Genomic DNA, 21,989 nt, shown 5'->3' on the forward strand with positions numbered 1-21,989 from the left:
AACCAGTGGCCAGAAAAGGAAGTTGCCCCTCTAGCAAGATTGTGTTGCTCAGTATCAAATGTCTGATGGACTGCTTTCTGTGATTTATCATTCTGCACTGGCACTGCATGTAAGTTGACATTTAAAATGCATTAATACAGTGCTACTTGATGTACTGTATTATGCATCCTATCAGTTTTGAAATGGAGTTTAGCCTGTCAGCAAAATCCTCCTTGCTGTACTCAAATAAACTTAGTCAGTCTTGGATCAAGGTGGCTTAAGGGACAGACATAATTTTAATGCCTCTGTCATTTTTTTCTAGATTTTTTACTGAGACTGTCATACTTGGGTTCTATAGGATCTTTCTCCATGTGTAAACATACAGATATTCTCATCTGTGTCCATAAGGCTAAAGTATTGATGCAAAATAAATTAGCTTTAATTCCTATGCTTACTTGATGTCTTTACTTACACGATATTCCATTATGTCTTTTACACTTCATCTGTGCTTGATGACTAATTTTTAGCACTCTGTAGCACACAGTGTTATGTGATTTTTACCCCATACAATCAAATATTTAATTCTGAAAAAAAAATAATCACAGATTTCAATATCACACCTCAGTAAGCATTAGAAAAAAATCCAGTTTTTCTTAATTGTGTTGTATAACTAGACTTCATCAGACCGGGATAACTTTTAATTGTGATCTTTGGTGAGATCTGGTGACCAACCCAGTGATTACAATAGCAAGCTCAAGTAACATCATGTACAGGAAACTTCCCAGCAACAGTCCATATCTTGTTATTATAATGATTGACATGGATTTTTACAGAACAACTTGCTTCCTGCTGTGTAAAAACAAAATTCTTCACTGCTTGGGAATGAAGGACACTGAAGCCTACCTCTGAGGCATCTGCATGATATCCTGCCCTTAAATTCAGATGCTCTTCCTATTTTTTGGATGGCTCTTCTTGCTTCAGAGAACATATTTTATATTTAGTAATTGAGAGTTTTTCTGGTTAGTGATTTGGATAATTGAGATGACTCTGTATATATTAATATTTACCAGGTTTTCATAGCAATCTTTCTTCCATGACTGCCTCTATATTTTTCCCCATTACTTATAAGGCATACATCACTAGTCTTTCATGCAGCAACATGACAGCTTCAAATCCTTCTGAGGCTTCATTGAATGAAAGGTTGTTATTCTTGTCAGTCTGCAGGGGCTTCCATTTTCATCTCAAATGTGAAAACAGTGTATGTCCCTGTCATATTTCTTACCTCTGCACTGAAATTTCTTTCTTCCTGTACTCTAGGAGTTAATTTTATTAAGTGGACAGCACAACATAAGCATTTGCATTCAGTTCCCCATATTTCTTTTGAATTCACAAATCTTTTGGACTTTCATGATTCACATATGTCAAGTTCACTCCTCTCTTTGTTCATCCAGTGGATTGTTTGTCTAGTGTTTGTAGCCCCTCCTTTAAATTTTATCTCTGTGGTTGAATTCATGTCCCTGATTTCAGAGCCACAGTGATGTTTTACTGATAGCTCTGGGAAAGAGCCTCATGTGTATTTTTGGTAGGAGAAATAATTTAAGAAATTAGTGTCTGCAGCTCATAGATTTTTATGAATGTCAGATTTTTTGGGGGATAATATGCACACAGTAAATGCAGTCACTTTGTACCTTATTCTATGACATGTAAATTTAATAAGGCAAAAAAAATTAGCCTTACTTTGCTTGTGAGCATTATTACATGTTTGCATGGGTGAGAGATCAGAGGAGTTCTGTTAAGACATATAATTCTGATGGAGATTTTTTAAACTTGCTGTTGTTTTAAAGTGTTCATCAAGATTGTTTGATATAATTTTGGTTTATTTCTTGCATTTAGGTTGAATAAGCATTTTCATTAAGATAGATAATATGGCAAATTCTTACTTTCAACCTTAGAAATTATGAACTTAATTTAGTTTTAATCTAATGTCTCCTGCACTAGAGTAATGCAGCTTTAACCTTGCTGCATGAACTTTGCTTCCTACTTTAGGATATTCTGTTTTCACAAAAGTCCAGTGGTTTTAATAATTCCTAATAAAAGACGACAGTTGGTATGGCAAATGAAAGGCTCATCCTCAAAAAAAAAAAGAAAAAAAAAAGAGTATAACTGAATAGGCAAAGGTTTGGTTTTCCTTTAAAAGACATCACTAGTCTGATAATTATTGCTGACATAACTCATGGACAGAATCAAGTACCATCCTCAAAAGTATAGGTATTACATTTCTGTATATATAAAATATTGCTAAAATAGGACTAGAAGTATGAGAAGGGAAGGAGTCATAGCACCCATTTTTAGACACTAGGAGTTAGCTATCAAGTGAAAACTGGTCATTCTAGAACTCCCTTATAGGGCAATTAATTTTACTTATCCTAAAGTCTTATTATGAGATGACCTTTAAGAAGTGCTTACTTCTTTTCAGTAAGTATAGAAGAAGCCTAGTTTGACTGAACACTACTTAATCAGGGCAGATGAATTTCATTATCTTAGCACTAGATGATACCAACGGCTTCCAGTATTCAAAAGTAGTCCGTACTTTAAAAGAAATATATGAGAAGAAAAGAAAAATACTTTTAATCATGAAAACATCAGTTCTTCTAAATGAGATAACTTAGAGTTCTCTGTAGAAGAGTTCTCCTTAGCTCCCATGTTCTTACAAGGTTTGTTTCCTCCAGTACTGGCAAATCATCAATTTAAGTTCTTCCAAACACATTTATGTCTCCCTGGGAGAGACCCTTTCCAGCTGTGCTGGGGTGAGGACATGTTTCCTGCAGAGCTGAGCTCTCTGCTCTTCACAGGAATCTCCCACTGCCCACATGAACTGTAGGCACCCTACTACATCCCTGCATGTCTCATCCTCCACTGCAGGTGGGTCTCCAAGCTGAGCATACACACGTGCTTGCTGGGAAAGCACAATCCCCTCTCCCATCACTTTTTCTGAAGTGGTTTAACCTGACCAAGATAGAAACAGCTGGAATAATCAGCCAGCCTTCCCCTCCACTGCCCAGTTGCAGTCTTTTAGCCAAGATTACAACCTACATGCTCAGACACAGTAAACTGTAGAACCCCAAATCCCTTTAAAATCTCACCAGAAAATGGTCTCCAAGAAGCTCACCTGTAAGTTTCACAGGGAATTTCCAATCTCCATTTCATCATTTCTAGCTTACCACTGTCACAATTCTGATCAATATGGCTAATGCAAATAACCATGAATGAGGTTTTGTAATCATGTTAGAAGTGAATGATAGAGCTGCACAGGCTGGAACTCCTGCTATTTGCCACCTTTATATTGTTGGGATTTGTGTGGAAAGAAACAGTATACTTCAGAGTTTTGGGGATTTTCAGAATTAAAACACTTAATGTGAACAGTACTTAAAATTTGATATGCCCTACTCAAAATACTTATTATTTTCTTTATCCATCTGCTTCTAACTGCTCTGGCATGAGTCCTGAGGTGCCTGTCTCCTGCCTCCATTCCTTGGGATCAGACCACATTACTTCAGAAATTTCGTGTTCTGAAGCACCTAACAGATTTCACTCTTCAGTAGTAAGCACAATGGTGAGGAGAAAAAGAGGTTTTCTTATCAATTTGGCTTGGTGCCCTGCTTATTTAAGCAGGTATATTAGACGTGAACCATAGCACTGCCTTCCTTTTTTCTGCCCTGCTTATAAAGGGCAACAGTGAGCTGTTTCAGCTCTTTGACAAAACAGCTGCAGGTGGTGGTCATGAAAATCACCTTCCTTGGTGGATCTATTTTCTCTCCCTATTCTCTCTCATTCTACAACACTCCCAAGCCCTTGACAGTATGTTGAATGTTCATCTGTGGGCTGAGATTCCTAAAATTCTTGTCAAGCTCAATATCTCTCACTGGATCTAATGGTGAGTATTTGTCTGCCTTATATCTTGATGGGCATTACCGCCATCAAGCCTCAGCCCACTTTGCTGCTTTCTTTGGGTATTTGAGATGGAACAGAAGCAACACACGATTCAGCTACTCTCTTGATTCTTGACTCAATGTATCAATTTTGCTTTAGATGAATGCACAAAATTTTAACTTCATTGGGGAGGCTATTTAAAAGGCAGGTGTATTTCACAGTTAGGAAGACAGAATAGGTAAAATTTACTTTTCATGTTGTACAGGATCTAATTGTATACTACTTATGAATTTACTGCTAATTTAAGTTTATATAAGAATATATATGAATATATATATGAATAATTTTGCTTGAGCCTTTTTATTCCTTGAAATTGCAGATATTATGAGGAAGTAAATGGAATTCTCAAAATCTTACATTCACACAGGTACTAAAGGCATTGGCTTCTATTTCCAAAAACAAGTGAACAGGTCTGTTGTTTATCATACAGAACTGTTTAATAGTTGAATGACCCTTGCATCAAATCCTGTATTTCATTTTTGTGCAAGTATAGGAACCTAATGCTAGCAAGGGAAATAATAATTGAGGAACATCTTATGGAGAGACTTTTATCTTCTCTTAATATTCTTTTTTTTCTTTGTGAAAGTCTGACTTCTCCTTTTAATTTTATGCCTAAAAAGAATACTAAAATATTTCAACACAAGACAGTAGGCTGCCAGTACAGACGGATAACAAAATTTATCTAGGAAGTGTTAAATTCATGACTAATAATCAAAATAGCGATTATGTAGAAGGCAGCATTGCAATCAGCATTGTACACTCACAGAAATCAATACTACACACACAAAAATCAGTTAAACAATACCAGATAAAATGTTTCTTTGAAGTTTTCCAGGTGGCTTGATGTCTTCTTCAAACACAGAAGCTGATTTCTGCTGACAGAAATAGGTACTTTGCTGTGAAATGTGCTCAGATTTTAATGTGGCAATGGAACATTTAACCTGGAGCAAATATGTGAAAATGTCATCCAGGACAAAATTTGACAATTACTTTCCAAGCAGAATAAAATGCAGTTTTTGCATGGAATGTTTCTGGAAGCTATAAACTATGGTTCTTACAGGCTTACAATGGGAGCTAAATTAGCAGCTATCAAAACCGCAGGAAAACTATCATATCCAAAGTGGAAAATTATTTTAAATTTTTTTGTTTGCTAATAATGTTCCAATCACAGATACAGGGATTGGTCAAAAAATGTTGACATATCTTATGTAAATGAAGAAAATTATGAGCTGACTAATTTATCATTTATACAGCTCACAATTTCTCACTTGCCAAGAAATAAGTCTACAGTTCTGATTAATAGCACTGAATCTAGAACTTCCATAAATTCTGCATGTGTATTTGTCCTCCGTTTTTTTCACTGAAGAAACTGGAACAGCGCAAAATGATCTTAACTCTACTGGAATTTACGAAGTATTTTCATCCAAGGTGACTAATTAGAAATAAAGTTAGATCCTACATGGGTTTGTTCATCTTGTAGAGACGCATATGTCTTTCTACTTGCTCCAGGGAGAGATTAGGGTGACTGAGGCCTCAGCTGTGTTTTTTGACTTTAGACTGCAACAGCATTTATTTAATTTCCATACAATACTATTGCAATTATATCCTCTGCAATGTCAGAGCATCCTTTCCAGAGTTTGAGGTCCCAGACACATAAAATTAGTCAGCAAGTATCTAAACTGGCCACCAGAGATGATTTCCAGAATATCTATTGAGCACCTGAGATCAACCATCTAGATGGGAAGTAAGCCTCGGATTTTCCAGAGCCTGCTCCTTTGTAGACAAATAAAGTAGCCAGGGCTCAATTATACAATTCTTACCACCATACCTAGTTTTATTCCTTAGTTATGCTTTATTCAATGTTTTTTGATGCTTTTTTTCCACATTATGAATTTAATCTCTGTCACTATGCATCATACATACATACATACAACATGCATACATACATCTCTGTCACTATGCGTCATACATACATACATACATACATACATACATACATACATACATACAAAGGCCTAAATTCTGTTGTGCAATGGAAGGTCAACGTACTTTTCCTCCAGCAGTCCAACATCATTTATCAATCAATCAGTTGTAAGATAAAATAGCTATCTTGTCTAAGATGCCCACATTTCCATAATTCAACATTCTCAGTAGTGTGAGCTTCAGTGCAAATCTGAAAATCAAGGGTCCAGTTGCTCACTAAGGTATAATATTGGTGCTGTATGGATTTCTTTGCCATGTGATACTTCTGTATGCATTGCATAGATGTTGACATTGTAAAGCATGTTGTCATTTATTCTCAGTAATTTTTCTCTTTTTTTTCCCCACAGCTGAAACATATAACATATCTGGAATATTTCCTAAAATCGGTACATGAAATTGTCTGCTGCTTATATAATGCAGAGCATTCAGAACATGTAAATTGTTAATCTTTTCTATTATTTGGTACCTTTGATTGAAGGCATTAACCACTACTAAGTATTCAATACTCATGGAAAATACATCCATAATTCAGCATTATTCCATCTACTTAAAACTACTGCATATATTTGCAGTATCTCAAATTCTATTACTGCCTCTGTTCCATAGAAGAGCAGATTTTCTTTTAATCCCTGGAGACTGTGTGGTATTAAGAAGATGTTAATGGTGAAAATAACTTTATTAAGCCTACTAAATTATGAACAGAGTTTTATATATCTACAATGGAGCTCTTTATTTTAATAATCTACCTTCATACTAATTTCTATATATCAATTCTACAATTCTAAAGGATCCAAAAGGTATTGTAGGGACCAGGAAAAAGCCCACAAAACACCCATACAGGGTCATAAAGCATAACTTTTTAGGAAGTCACATACAAGTTGTGAAGCTGTACAGCAGCAGCAGAAGCATGCATGGGTACATGGGAGGAAGCTGGACTTTGTTGTAGTACAGCTCCATCCCATGCTCTCTCCCAGCTTTGCTGACAAGCTGCTGCTGTCCAGAAGCAACCAAGTCCCATTTCTGATGTTTGAGTAAGGGCTCTGAGTTCGTCTTCCTCTCCTGCTTGTACAATCCCCTTCCCGAGGATTATGGTGGAAGGTACCCCCATGATCCTGCCTGGCTGGGGTCAATGAGTTCTGATCTGCTGGCCACCTTCCTAAAGTTACTAAGAGATGTTGTCTCCTCAAAAACAAATGGTAGCAACATGTTATTGAGGCTATGAGATTATGAGATTAGTCCTGAGCTAAAGGAAAAATTTTAGAGCATGTCACATTGAAATGAGTTTTCCAATAGTCAGCATCAGCCTTCTAGGTGATTTGGTATTCCTTCTTGGAAAGTTAGTCAGTATAAATTATTTCTGTACTTTTAATGTGAATCCTTTTTCATTCATAAAATTATCTTTTTCTATATTCCAAGTAGTCCCATCAGGTGTGGAAGCAAATGCACTAAGATCTGAGTTATCTGTCTGATCTTGCTAAGAAGGTAACACAAGAACATGACACCAATTGATTTTAGATACCTCATTTTTTAATGCTACCTATGACACCTCACATCTGAAGTTTCCCATTTTAAATTTTGAAGAAGTTTAATCTCAGAGAAAGCTTTATTCAATAATGTTCTTTTAGATGAACAATGTGCACTCTTTTCACTGAAGTTTAATGCAATAAAATTTTGTTTTCATGTATTTCTGCTTCACTAGTGTATTCCATTAAGACAGTTTCAGAATCATAAATCAGAATACCTCTACTACACTGTGCATGTATCCCTTATTAAAATCTAGGAATGTCTATGTGAAGACTTTTTTTTGGTTGTTTTTTATTTAATCAGTATGTTTTGAATTTTTTTCTGAGTGAGCCTGTTGCAAAATTCCTTGAAGACTGATATTTGTAACACTGAAATCTTGGCAGTTGTTTCATACTGCTGCATATTTTTTAGCAATTAGGGTGCTGGTTCAACAATGTCTACCCCATGAAAGACATAAATGAACTACAGCGATGCCCGAAGGCTTTGATACTCTCTACTTTCCAACATGACAGGCTGTCTTAGTATTATTACTTGGAACTCTGCATTCATCATATTATATTTTCACTGTCAGAACATGAAATGTGACTTTGGTGGAAAGCTGGGATCTGATTTTTCAAATTACTAGTTGCCTTTGGTGAAATTTAGCCTTATTGCCACTCTTACAGATTATGATCCTTGAGTATATTTAAAAAAATCTTTAGAGTAGAAACAAAAAGGTATCATGGCAATTAAAATCTTCCAGTTACAACTCTTTAATGTATTCTTCTCTGAAGTAATGTTTTAAATTCATAACATGTTAAAAATTAAGAACTGAAAGCATATTCAAAAACATTTTAAAAATGCTTTCACTTTTCACCTGTAATTGAGTCATCAATATTAGCAACCAGCTATGAAACTAATTTGGCTTATTGCATTACTCATCCTCATATTTTAATTATTGATTAACACTCTTACTGACAGTGAAAGGTTCCCTTTGAAATGTAATTATTGCATTGTAGCACTATGCTATGACTGTCTCCAAAATTATCTGTGCCACAAATTTTCTTTATAATTAAAATAATATGTTTAAATTTGCATCTGGGCAGTCAAGCAAGTATCTTCATACTATATTCATATGCATTAAAGAATCATTTGTAACAGGCAAGGAAATTAAACATCATGATATGGCTTATTTCTCCAGAAAATTAACTTAGTAGCCAAATGAGTATCTCATGGCTTTTGCCACCTGCTTAGGTTCCTTCATTGTCTGTATATCTCTTGAAAAGGTCATGTTTCTTTTACTAAAATACAATGTCTCTGGGAAATAAAAATAAAAATAAAATTTTTAATCCTAGCAACACTCTGTTAGCACCTTACACTAAGTCAATCATAACATGAATAAAATAACTTAATATTCATATTAAGTTATTATATGTGATATATTATTAATCTTATATTAGATTTTAATAGACTTTAGAAGGTGTAAGTTTGGCTAAAGCTCTACTTCTAGTCTTGAAGAAGATTGTCTTCCATGTGTTGAGTTTGAAGAGTAATGATGCAAAATGTTCATGTTTTTAACAACCTGAGTGATTACTGCTTAGTAGCCAAAATTCCCTGCACACTCATGAGAACTATTTTTGAGCTACTGCAGTGGACTCTAAGAAACATCAGCTTGTTGGTCACAGCACAGCAGCAGTTCATTTTTTATCAGCTGGGTATTGGGTAAAGCTGAATATGTGGGTAAATAGTCCCAAAATTGCTTATATTGTGTCCGGCCATCTGTACTATTGAAATGAATCATTTTACCTTGTCCACGTCCTTTTTTTTTAAGCTATGAACCAAATTCACTTTGTGCTGTATTATCCATACTGTAATGGATTTAGGGCAGGTACTGTGAAAATACAGAGTCAAGTCCACCTCCCAGTATGCAATCCAAGTGTAACAAGAGAAAGTCAGAGACCCCAGCTAGAACTGAGTCAGTTATGAAGCCCAGAGTATGGGTTGGAAAGTACCTAAATGTGACTAGAACAAGAGGAAATCTGTGAAATGCACATTTATTAAGCAGTGACAAGCAAGTAGGATAAGAATGGCTACTGGGGTCAGGAGGCAGCTTGCATTATCAAGGACTCTGTGTAGTGTTGAGGACTGTTAGGAAAGGAGTAAGCTGGTGTGTAAGCGTGGGAAGGATGCAGTCACTGGGGCAGGCTGAGATGTCAGGGAATGTACAGCTCTCATGACTGGAAGTGCAGTCACAAGAGGCTGTAGTAAGTCAGACAAGGTAATTATTTTTTGTTTATTTTCTCCCTATAAAACATGTTTCCACAGCTTTCTTATTTATGTTGCTTTTCATTACTTTCCTCTTTACAGAAGTAGTCAATAATCAGTGCTAGAAGTAGTTTGGGGATAATCAATGTCTTATTCAGAAGTATTTGTTTTATTCAGAAAATTTTGTTACCCCTTTCTTGCAGCAGTTATTTTTTTTCACTCTGTGTGTTTTCTGTTTTGTGTCATCCTTAACATCTGTAAATTTCTAAATACATAAGAATACATTTTTCTGTAGTTTTACTGTTAGTGGACTAGCATCTCCACTTTTAAGGATCAATTAATCACATTTTACTGTAGTGATATTTCTGATTTTGAAAATCAGAGAGGCAGATGTCAGCAAAGTAGTTTTAGGTCCAGTTTCTTTTGAGAAGTAGGGAATTATGAGACCAAACCAAAGATATTAAACTGAGACTTATCATCCCATCTTGTAGTCACTCACAAAAACCATGTCATTTTCCTTCTCTGTGTACTCCTCCCAAATTACCAAAATTGTTTTTAAATTTAAAAAATGTTAGCTGCATGAAACAGTTTCATTAAAAGGCTTTGCTTTGGGTAACCATATTCCCAACTCAGACAGTGTTACAGATCCAAACTTCCAAACAATGTATATACTTACCTGGTAAAATAGGTGAATAAAGAGATCTTTGAATTTCTGCAGCTGCTTCATGTTGTCCTCTGTCCTGAAAAGTAATTACTTTTATGCAACTTCCCTGTGTGATTTAAAAGCTGTGCAAGTTTTATAGAATGGCATATGTAGCCCAAATACTGATAATCAGGCCAGGGTGACAGCTGACAAATTGTGTTTGTGGTGCTCTGGTGAGCAGGGATTTTTCTGTCCAACTATAAGAGCAAAGAAAATCTCAGAATGGCCTAGGACAGAAAGGACCTTAGAGAGCATCTAGATCCAGCCCCGTGCCATGGCAATGACACCTTCTACCAGACCATGTTGCTCAGAGCTCCATCCCTGAACACTTCCTGGGCTGGAGCATTCACAAATTCTCTGGACAATCTGTTCCAATGTCTCACCACCCTCACAGCCATGAATTTTTTTTTCTAATATGCAGTCTAAACCTACACTTTTTCAGTTGGAAGCCATTCCAACTGAACGGAATATGCCCTTGTTGAAAGACTCTCTCCAGCTTTGTTATCGGGCCCCTTTGTTTAGGTCAAACAAACAAACTACACCTCTAACCCTTCCTTAACCTGTCCCCCTGGGTTACAGAAGAAAGCTGTGTAGATTCCATGGAGCTGATAGAATAGATTTTAAAACTAACAAGTACTTTTTTCATATTTTTTGAGGTTTCATACATTTCTTAAGAATAAAGTGGTCTTCAATACCTTGAATAGATACTAATACTATTTATCAGAACTTAAATTTATAGCAATGTTTTCATGAGTGTGGGCCTACATTGAAGTGAAGTGCAAAAATTAATCAGAGGAAATAGCAGCCTTTTTTGAATACCACTTTCAGGTCCTACAAATTTAAAATGCTTATTCTATGAACATAATTTTTTCCTTTAGAGGTGTCTCTGAGTCTGATTTCTGTAAAACTTATCATTTAAATTCTGTTATTACAATAGTTGCAATGATAAACATTCAACAACCAATAGCTGCTACGTTATTTCATTCATAGTATTAGATGCTTTCAAGCACTATAGCTGCAAATCATAATATTTAAAGTACATATTGATCATTTACTTGTTGCATAACTCATTCTTAGTTATTTTCCATTGCTATTGCTGATAGGAATCTTTAGAAGGATGATTAATGTGTTCTAGATAGCATGCTAAAGCCACAAGATTTGCAGCTGCACACTTGCCAAAAGAGAGAAAATATTTCTGCTCTGTAGTGCATGTAATTAAGCATCCAGCTGTTGAAAAGGTTATAAAATAATGAAGCATAATTGGAGAACTTTTAAGCAGGATTTCTGCTCTGTCTCATAGCAGCTGGTGCAAATGGAAAAGCCTAGTAAACAAAAAGTGGCATTGCTTCTTCCAGTCATGATTTAACAAGAAATTGATATATGTATGCCCGTAAAAAAAGAAAATTCAACAGAGTAACTGAAGTAAATAAAAGTGGGGAAGGGATCATCAGAACTATTGACTGTGAATAAATTACTAGAAGAACACAGAGATAATGAAAGAAGTAATTTCCTATGACATTATCTGCTAAGCAATGGCTTACCAACAGCAAACGTTCCAGAGAATAATGTGGCATTTTCTCGAATGCACAGCAATTAATGGCAAAGTACAGCTCCAAATAGTTTCCTTCCAAAAGCCTCTTTGTACTTTTGCAAGAGGCAACAATACACCTCTGCTGTTGTAAATCTGTGTATCTCCAAGGAAGTCACCAACATGGTGCTTGTATTTATTTGGTGAGACTTTAAGTCAAAGGAAGGAAGGTGTTATCAAAGAGCAATCTTTATTCTTATGCACAGTTCCACAAATACCAAATACACATGGATGTAGTCATGCTATTAACTTTGTGAATCTAAGAAAGGGCCAGTATATGGAAAAAAGGAAACAGTAAACCTTCCTCTTGAGCAACCTACAAAATGATACCCTCTCTGAGCAGGCCAAAGGATGGAATGGATCATCTTTGTCACTGACTGTTTCTCTATCATATGAAGTCTTACATAACACATATATAATGGCTTGTTTCCTAAAGCAGGTGCACTCCATGTTCAAAGTATTTATGAGTTTTTTTTATACTACTTCAGTTAGAAAGCTGTCCCAGCATTGTACTTTTGCAAAGCTTGGATGAAAACCTCTTATTTAAGTATGTATTTATTTGTTACTACTATACTTACATGCATTGTAGCAATGGGAATGGTTTCATGGAACCTCAAATCACACAAAAAAATCTACTCTGGTCCATGCAATTTGGATTGAAAATTATTGTTCATTGTAGTAATATTAGAAAGAATGGTGATCTAATTGGTCACAGATAGAAAGCACTAGAGCACTGGATACCATCTTCAGAGAGAAAACCTAGGGAGAATGGTTTATATGACAGTTTTTGAATATACTTCACTATATCTAGATTTGACATGATTGCAGTACCTGCTTTTCATCCATATATTTCATTCAAACACCCATGTTTTAGTAGGATGACACTACCTTTCTTCATAAAGCAAGATGTCTAGAATCATGTACTCCCCTTGCTTTTGTTAAAGGTAAAATCCAGGGCTGGTGGATAGCTAATCTACCTGAACATCCAGAACTATTTTAGCTTTGTAGTCTGATGGATTGCTGGCAGTTTTCACAATTCTTTAACCATTTCTGTCTAAATCCTGACATCCATGTGAGTAAGAATGGGATTTATTTAACTATTAGCATTTTTGCCTGCTAGCTTTCTTCAGGCTTTTCCAAATCTCTCAAAAGCTGTTTAGCAGCTTTATAAATTGTGCTTGGCAAGGGAAATTTTTAGCAGTAGATTATATTTACTTTTTTGAAATTTCCTAACTTTCTTAACCTCCATTTTCTGTGCAAACCAGACAGATTAAGTACATTGAACATTAATATACAATTCAGTTTCAAATTGTACTTAATATTCTTATGTTTTTCAATAGGAACTTTTATTTTTCATGCTGCTTTACTTTTTTCTATCCTAACAAGAATAAATGAATGTAGCATATTTCTGGACCTGAAGTTTCTGTGCCAGTAATACTCAAATGATGATACTTTAAGCAGTGCTTCATATAGTGTAATTGTTTTAAAGTAAATGCTATACATTCTAAGTGGGAGAGGCCTTGAAAAGGGATATAAAATATGTAATTTCTGCTATATTTGAAAGAATAACAATAATCTTACCTTTGAAGCACATGCTTTTGTTAATACAAAACCTTTCTCGGTGAGGATTTGCATGTGTGAGTAGTCAATTGGTAGCTAACATGGTAAATATACTCTGACAGAGGATAAAACTAATCTGGTAGTGAAAACCCGATATTTAGGGAATAAATTCTCAAATTTATTTATCCCCATTATTTTAAGGCCTTTTTCTTTAATTTTGTAAGACATTATTCTGAACCTCCCATCTTTTTTAAAGGTGCAGTTTATATGTACAGTGGATCTGCAGAAAATAGTTGAAGTATGAATGAGGTATTGCTGCTTTGCTGCTATTATTCCTTCTTGCACAATAGTGTACTACTTAGTGCAATTTGCAGCACCTTGTGTAGTGAGGAGCAAGATATTTTTTATTAGCTGTCTGTCTAATGCAAGGAAGAGCCAAGGGTGAGCATTCTCAAAGTGGAATTCCTTTGACTTTTCTTTTCCGATATGACCTTTAGGTAAATAATCTAAAAGTTCTTTATTGTCTCTTTTTATAATCATTTGAGACTGAAACAGACATGCAGTTGATTCAATTATCTAGACTAAAGGATTAGCTGGCTATGATGACAATCTCTAGTAGGCACTTTTCCTATTTAGTGTAGAAAGACCAAGATGACTTTTTTAGGCTAGACACCTTGTTTTCAGATAAGTGGATTCAGAGATGTGAATCCTACCACCACAGCCTAATGGAATCTAGAAATCAAGACTTCCAGTCACTGTCTTTCATACAAGCTGTACACTCAGACAGACATGTCTGAAGCAACTTTACCCAGTTCCTCAATATAAAGGTTTCAGTATAATCAGAAGAGTGAGGGATAATCTCATGTGATCCATTTTCTATAAAGACATGTGTGCAATGGAGTGAATATATGATAAATTTTACTTTCTTGCAAATATCCCTTCTTTTGCAATCATATATTTTAATGTAGAAATGCATTCTTTAAATTTAAAATAAAACAAAAGATTCAGTCACTTGTTTGTAATTATCTTGCTTAACCAAAAATATATTAATAAATTAGTGGAATTCAACCCAGGATTATAGCATTAAAAAAATGCACTTTTTTAATAACCCAAGCTCATTACAATCCTAGCTTGCTCAAAAAGTATATTTATGTTCTTACTTTAATGTAAGAAAGGTACATTCAGTGATATTGAAAGTCATTCATGCACTTAAACTTGCTAATATACCTTGTTATAGAAGTCTTACTGTATTTCTGCTGTTTCTGCACATGTATAAGACATATTTCCTGAGCCATAGAATGCACAAACATACTTTAACTCAATATATCTTGAGGAAAAAATGCTTGTGATAAGCTGCTGCATGAAAAAAATTAAAAAATGGAGGGGTAGCTTTAAAGTACACAATCCTATACTACAACAATCCTAGTTGAGTTGGTCTCTGGTGCATATGGTATCTTAGGGAAATATCACAAAGAAGACACTTATAGTGTTGTCAGACACCTATGTATTTGCTTTAGTGCTTAAATTTGGCCTGATTATAATTCTGGAGGCCAGGTAATCACAGCTGTCATTCTGCAGCTTTCTGGATCAAGGTGACTGCTTTTCTTTTGTGTTCAAATGGTTAATTTTTTTTTTTTGGATCTACAGAATGGAGGATGTGAATTCTTGACTATCTGAAAAGTGTTGCTGGGAAGCTATTATCACCACCTTAAAATGAACACTTTATTGTACTTATCGCCAATTAGCCTATCACACTTTATGACTATAACCTAATGTAGGAATCTACACTGAAACTAGCAACACATGAGTCCCAAAACATCAATAGAAAGAGGTGTCATACCATTCAAAAATCTTAGGGTGACTTGTGCAGGTGAACATATCTGTACAGCAGACACCCAACATTAGGTCAGATTAATTCCATCCTAAAACATTAAATATGGCCCAATTCATATTATTGCTTAACAAATATTACTTGATAATGTTGTATCTTACAAATATTCCAAGAAGAATATTAGCTGTTACTCATATGTAAGAATACTTGCCACTAATATAAGTTCTAACTAAATACTTAAACAGTCACATTAGATTATAGCTTTGTTCAGTTCTTTTTCTTTATCCCCCTTATTCACAACAGGAATATAGTCAAGGTCAAGTTCCCTATCAGTATGCTAAAACACACCTCTCTTGCTCAAGGAGTTAGTCTAATAAGTAATGTGTGTGAGAGTTGTAAATCACTGCTACATTTAAAATTTGGCTTCTTGGTGTTAAGCAAGGCAGTATACAGCCTCAATTTTGCTTTGCTTTGCTTGTACGATTACAAGGGATCTTTTTATCTCCCTTCTGGGCTGGAGAGCTGATGTTGTCATATCTAAAATTTATATTTCTGAAATAGAAAGTCATTCTGATTTCAGAATCTTCTGGGGAAATTTTCCAGATCCTCTCTGTAGGCAATATGGCATTACTGCCAATTTGCCCGAGATATATTTGCCCGAGTACTGGAACTCATGGAACAGTACTTCATGACTAGAAGCTGATGCTCAACATACACTTTTGGTTTTAGACCTATATGGGATGTCAACAGCAGAGGTGTTTATCCAGTGTAGTCAATATATTCCTGACACCAGTTCCAGTCATTAGTCTCATTCTCAGTTCCAATTCATGCATCCAGCATTATCAGAAGGCCATTAGGTTGTGAAAGGTGGACATTCTGTGCATTGTTTACAAAAAAGGCAAAATCAATTCAGCATGAACAGAACAGCTGAAACCACCTGGCGCCTCTGGACATCATTTAGTCAAACTCTGTCACTCAACCCAGGGTCATCTGTAGAAAACGGCACAGGTCCATGTTGAGGTGAGTTTTGAATATGTCCAAGGGTGGACACTCCACAACCTCTCTGTGGAGACCATTTCTATATTCAGTCACCCTAAGTCAAGGCCCAGAGTCAGATACCTATGCTATATTGTAATATATTTTAAAATGCTGTATTTTATTTTAAAAAAATCCAAAGCAATAAAACAACAACAACAATGACAACAACAACAACAAAACAGACCCCCCCCCCAAAAAAAAAAAAAAAAAAAAAGAGAAAAGCAAATGTGTGCTTTTCCTAATAGTCAAGAGAGGGATCTAATCTCTATAGTACATGTACTTTTTTTCACACCTACTTTACTGGGAGTAAAAAAGCAGTGCCTAACTTCTCTGTATAGAAGATGGTGAAAAATAAGTATATTTGAAGGCCTCTAGAGACAGTTCCTCTCTGCCTTGTTTTAGGTGCTTAAATTAGGCAGACTGATGTCATCTCAGTGTGTGCCAATTATTAGAAATGGACCAATGTAGGAGAATGCAGAGAAGAAATGAATCTTGGAAGCTAAAGCTTATTTCCCTTCCAACAGAGATTTCTTTTAAATAATGTGAATATTATGTAAGTTCAATAACAAATTTCATTGAATAAAATTAAATTTATCTATCCCCCACAAATATCTATAAACCAAAAAGGCTATCATTTTTTAATGCTCACAGGCCCATTCATCTACTTAGATGCATGGCTGATTAAAAAATCTTGACACATGATGATCTAATCTTTTGCTTAAAAGGTGCATAGTTGTACGAGCCACTTCTGCCATTATTATTTTGTTAAAAGCTGAACTCCATTGATTCCAATTTGTTGTTAACTCACAAAAGTCATCAGCATGCACTCGTGGAACTATTGCAGAGCTAATTGCTCTCCAGTCTACACTCTGAGTATGAATGCCCAGGTATAACATCTCATGCCTGAAAGGCAAAGTAAGAAAGGTAAGAAAGCCCCCTGTCCTTTCACAGGTCTGCTAGTGTCCATGCCCTGTGCTTTGGTGATGCTTATCCAGTATATCTGACTAAGAAACATTTACCCTCTGGAGGCCAGGCCTACAACCAGCTATGAGCACTATAACTGGACAACCTTCTTAAATGAATATATAATTTACTCTTACTAGTAGCAATAACATTTACTGCATTTGCCTGCCTATGAGACAGTAGCTTTCAAGTAAATTTGGCAACTGATATTCTTTTTTTTTCCAGTGCAGGAATAAGAACCCAAGGGGGACTGGAAGCTCCAGGGATGACTGCAAAAGGGGAAAGTTTTTGCTACAAAGGTAGGCAGTAAAGCAGGAGCCCATCAGAACCTAGTTTTTCATCTGAGCTGTGTTATAAAGAAACCTCATACTCACTTTAGAAATGACTTTTTTTACTAGCTTTTTGTTTACATTTTATTAAATCTTCCTTAATCAGTGAATCAGTAAGAATGGTTTACACTGTTATTGCATCCATCTCCATTCTGTAAAGAAAATTATATCCTTGGTATGAGGAACAAGTAAGGATGACATAATTTTCCCTATAGTACTCACTATGGTACAGTAAATCCATCATACTAGGTAACATCCGTGGAAAAGAAGTCCACAGCCTAGAGGGAAGTGCCTTTTTTAGTAATTATTTGAGAGTCACTTTCTTTGACATTCAAAATGGGATTTAAAGTGGCAAAAAGCCTATAATTTTGATTGTTTCTATCTACTTGGAGACATAGTTTAGGTATGTGATTTGGCAGTGTTGGGTAAGTGGTTGGACTTGATCTTAAATGTCTTTTCTAATCTAAATGATTCTTTAATTGTATTGTTCTGTAATTATCACCTCTGTTTCCTTCCATCAGTCTCTACTGCTTCTCAACAGCAGCCTTTTTACCCCTTGGGAACTGCATCTATCTTGCTGTTAAATGTTGATGTGCTGTTTCCCTAAAAGGGTAAAATGAGATTAGAAACTTGGCTCTGTCAGATGATAGGAACTTGTCTGAAAAGAATACTTTCATTCCATTTTAATCACCCTGAAATGTTTATTAAAAAAATTCTTCTTGTGCTTTATCGTTCTCTTTCTAATTTTTTTGAGCCTTCTGCTTTTACACTTTCATAATACATTCATACAATGAATATCCAAGTAATTATGTCACATATGATACAAAATTGGTTTCACTGAGCAGAGCCACATTAATCTTAGCTTGTGAATTTGAGCATGCATCTCAGACTGAAAAAAATACTGTTGTAAGGAGACATATGTTGTAGGGATAAGATACTCATATTCACTGCCTTTGCTATCTATGGAGAGAGTGACTATTTAATCCTTCCTATTTTAGAGACTTATTAAAAAAAATGGGATAAGTTGCTTTCAGGAAGTTCCTAACACTTTGACTACATAATGATCTTATACTGACCCATAAGTTAGATACCCAACTTTTTAAGGGTCTTATGAATAATAATAAATTACATCCCAGTGAAACCAATAAATCTTCCTTGAATGAACTGAATACTTGAACCTTGCTGAATGTTTTGATTTTACTCTTGCTGCTTCTCTTTCCCTTGGCTTGCTATGAAAAGACTGAATATTTCTGGTTTCCATTTGAACATAAAGCATGCACCACAAATAATGTTACTTCTTCACTAAGGCACCATTTAGAATTTTAACTGCTAAATGTAGTGCAAAAAATAATATTAGATGTGGTCCTGTTTTATTAGTTTTGACAAGTGATTCTTATCAGTTGAACTTTGTGTCTGCTGTACTTAGAAAATTGATTCATTTCTCCTTTAAAGGTTATCATACTTTAAATTCAAGCAGTTTAGGGTGATCTTTTCTAATCAGTATGCTAGCTGCATTAAAATGGCCTTTGACTAAAAGTATTAAACCCTTCTGGTTACAAGTTGAAAAATTTATACTTTGTTAGATATGCTATTATTCCCCTTTCTTGCCACCAGACTCAAATCTATTCATTACATATTAAAAGCCAGTAACCACTCGGATTGTTAGAACCTATGAGATGAAAATTATGTTCCTCTTCTTTTGCCTACAGGAGGAAATTGCCATGGCTTTGGTCTCCAGTAGCTTTGAAAAAACTGATTCAGTCACAAGCCAAATGAGGAGCAGGGAAATGATTAGGGGTTTATTTTTATTTGAAAATTCAACATTTATTCAGTGAATTCCAGTGGTATGTTCACTAATTTATTTATATACTTTTTTCTTTTTTTCTTCTCTCTGTAGATACATACCCACAAACCCATGGATTCATATTTTCACAAAGTAGATAGTAAGAGCTTTCCATATGCAAGAATGCTGATTAAGGTTAAAACCACAAAATTGATTTTCTTTTCTCCTTGTCACTGCATACAAAATACCATTCATTCTTATAATGGGAACAATATTAAGTGCAAGTTCATTGCATTAATTCTTTCAAAATCTGACTGAGATTAATGATAAAACTTCCTATTATCTAGTGGCCCCAGGGTATTTTAACATCAGAAAAATAATCTTTAAAACAATATTTTTTTTCTCTGCTTTTTAAAAATAGTCCTCAAAATTCTCATTTCATTTAGATATGCAGAAATCTTTATGCATCCCAAAGCCAACTTTTCATGTCCAGCAGTTAAAGCCATATGCACATGTATGCACAATAAATATGACTACTTTACTTTTTTGTTGTTTTTATATTACTCTCAACCACACATTAAAGTTTGACAAGTATTATATGTGATTGCTTTTACAGATTCTTATGAATAACTATAAAACCTTTGCTTGACAGGTTACTTATGCCAGCTTATTGTCTCTGGTTTGGTAACAAAGAATATGTAATTAAAATTTCACAGTAAATTTTGATTAGGGATTTACTGATGGAAAACACAGTGTTGATATGCTGCACTGAAGTGTGGGTTCAAGTGAAGAGGTACATTACAGCAGATAATTTATTCTCAGTAGTGGAAGCACTTCTGCTCTGGAATACCAGTATGCAACATGAGTGCACTTGGCACTCAGCATATGTTCAAAAGGTACTAAGGGTGAAAGGAGAGAAAGGAAAAAAAATATATATAATTTTCTTCAAAGGAATTTTTGGGTTATTTAGAGAAGTTTTATTATGGATTTGTAGTTGGAACTCACCAGTCAGACCACATAACAAGTAAAACTGTGTTCCCTAAGTGCAATGTCTTCCTAAAACTGAATCTTAAAAAGGGATAAGAATAGCAAAACTAAAGTAATCTAACATTTTTTATATATTCATGTATATTAGCATTACATTTTTTCTTTAGAAAGGTATTATTAAGCATGCAAAGTATATTAGAAGAGATCTTTTTCACCCTATTTATCAGTTCAGGTGAAGTATATCAATAAAGCAGCAGGAAAAGTGCAGTGACTAAAGAAATGATTTATTGATACTTTAGGCTTGTTAAAGCAGGTTAATGTCAATGCAATTAACTTCTGGATTAAGTCAGTCTGCTGCAAAGTGCAAGCTGACAGAATGGCTTTAAAACCACATCCCGAAAAAAATGAGAGCATCAATGAGCATCCGGCCTCAGAGGAAGAACCTGCTAGTGACAAGGCTGACCCTCTTTCAGTAAAAAAAAATGGTTTATTTTTTTGGAAACTGTTCAAGTAAGGGGCCAGTGAGCAGCATACTGTTCAACTAGTTTCAGACCTGTATAAAGAAAAGGAAGATGAGATAACAAGATAGTGTATAGAAATTAGAAATTAGACAAACTTGAAAGTAGCAGTACTTTGCATAATCAGCAAGTGGCCAGGTTACAGGATGTCAGCTTCATCTGCAAAATATTAGATGCTAATTACATTGATTCTATGAAATTCTGCCGGGAAAGTGAATAAATTCTTCATAATTTACTCAATTATGTAATAAATTAGCAAAGAAGTTTTTTAAGATGTTCAGACTGCTTCTTAAAGTGAAAGTGTATGTAAACTATTGGAAACTAAAATTAGCACCAAGAAAACGAGCTGTAAAGGAAAAGCAGATAATAAAAAAATGCGCTCTCATATTTCAGACAGTCATTTAAATAAATTTCCATGTGTAACAGACAATATTACACATTCAAAAGCAACTTTTCTGTTTCAATGTTTCATCATGATATTTTGACAACAATTGAGTTCAGTCACATATATTTTATATTTGATAAGTTACTGCTCCTCCTGTAAGTGGTGGCCTATAAATTTTGATAATTTCCATTTATTTGCTGCCCATGGATAGTGGCAGCTGCCCTGTAGGACTCCAGCTTGTACTATTGGTGATATAGAAGAGCTTTATGAAACTCTGAAACTGAGCTTCCACATGAAATGAGAGCATTGGAACAAGAGAAAGGATCCTGAATTAATTTCTCCAATCCCTACAATAGGAGGCACAGCATGGTCGGGAGGTACTGGCTACAGGGCTGTCTTTCCTTTGATAACAGTAGCACTAAAATATATTTACTTATGCTAAAGGAGTGTTTTCACACTGTCCTTCTTGTGTCAGCTTCCAAATCAGTTAAACAAGCATTGGTCTTAAAGCATCAGTAGTTGTGTATGTAGTTTTTACTAGTGTATATTTTAACAAGTTCATCAAATACTGAGAACAGTTAAGG

The sequence above is a fragment of the Lonchura striata genome, chromosome 1A (genome assembly GCF_050655825.1).
Source record: "Lonchura striata isolate lonStrDom1 chromosome 1A, ASM5065582v1, whole genome shotgun sequence".
In the NCBI taxonomy this organism is placed as follows: Eukaryota; Metazoa; Chordata; class Aves; order Passeriformes; family Estrildidae; genus Lonchura; species Lonchura striata.